Below are 1,527 nucleotides of genomic sequence, written 5' to 3' on the forward strand. Positions count from 1 at the left end.
TGAAGCCAGAATGTTCCCTGGAGTCAAGGATTCTGAAGCTTCGTCTGACATATTTTGGGCATGTTGCAAGGAGGGACTGGTCCTTGGATGGGGACATCATGTTTGGCAGAGTGGAGGGGCGGCTAAGGAGAGGAAGACCTTCAATGAGATGGATAGATTCTGTGACCGGAGCGGTGGGAATAAGTGCATTTGAGATGGTTAGGTTGGCACAGGATAGAACAGCGTTTAGAGCTCTCATACATAGGGTCGCTATGAGTCGCAGACGACTCGATGGCACATAACAACAACAACAACAACACCAATACTGACTGCAGCACTATTCACAATATACAAAAAGGGTAATTGCCTGATGGAGCCAGAGGCCTTTGCACAAGCTTGCAGGAAGACGGAGGCAAGATGTCAAGACTTAGAGAATTTTCTAACACTGACCTAAGCCATGAGGCTGAAGGTCAAAGGGAACTGTAACCATTTGAGAAGCTGTCTAGACTGAGAGGTCATACCCTGCTGCCACCCTGGATTATAGCCTCTTAACTTCCCTAATAAACTCCTCAAACATAAATATGGTTCTATAAACTTCTGTGTTGTCATTGCAATAGATTTGGGGTCCAGTAAAGCAGTAAAATTGGTGTTGGAATTAGAAGTAGATGCAGAAGTATGAACGACCATGTTTGACCTTAGAGGAATTAGTTGTATACTGTAAATGTTGTTGATAGTGACAGTTCCCATTTGTGGAGTTAGTAGAAGTCAGACTCAGTCATCTCCATGCTGCCTACACTCTTTTTTTACAGGAATCAACCCAATGTCTGTTACAGATCAATGAATAAACATAATGTCATCTATTCAGACAAGGAAATATAATTTACGTATAAAAAGAATGAAGTTCTGATACATGTTATAACATAGTTGTTTTTTAGTTGTTATAATCAGCTCCTACTTATCATGATCCGACCCATGATCAAAATCCCACCAAATCATTCTGAGACATAAATAAACCCTCAGAACAGTATGCTGAATGAAATTTGTTGTTGTTGTTGTTAAGTAATGTTGAGTTAAATACAACTCATATCTATCCTTTGAACAACAGATGGAAACCATGCCCTATCCTATACCATCCCAATGATTTCTACCTTGCTCAAGACCACTGTTATAGTTACTGCATCAACCCATCACATTGAACATAATTGCGAGAAGGTGCCACAGAGTCATTGGTGGATTCAAATTATCAACTTTTCAGTTAGCAGACAAGCACTTAAGTTATTTCACAACCAGGGTTCCTAGGTAAATGCTAGCTCTTTTATTATGCCAATTAATGTTCTTAAAGGAGACCTGGTGGCATAGTGCACTACGTAGTTGACTACAAACTTAAAGGCTGGCAGTGTGAACCTACCAGCCACTCTGTGGAGGAAAGGTCTACAGCATTGGAAATTAGTAAATAGGAATTCACTCAGACAGAAGTGAGGTTATGGGTATCAATCCCTCACATATTACACACACACACACACACACACACACACACACACACACACA

This window comes from Elephantulus edwardii, unplaced genomic scaffold (assembly GCF_000299155.1).
Source record: "Elephantulus edwardii isolate Elephantulus edwardi_28Jun2011 unplaced genomic scaffold, EleEdw1.0 scaffold00059, whole genome shotgun sequence".
Lineage (NCBI taxonomy): Eukaryota > Metazoa > Chordata > Mammalia > Macroscelidea > Macroscelididae > Elephantulus > Elephantulus edwardii.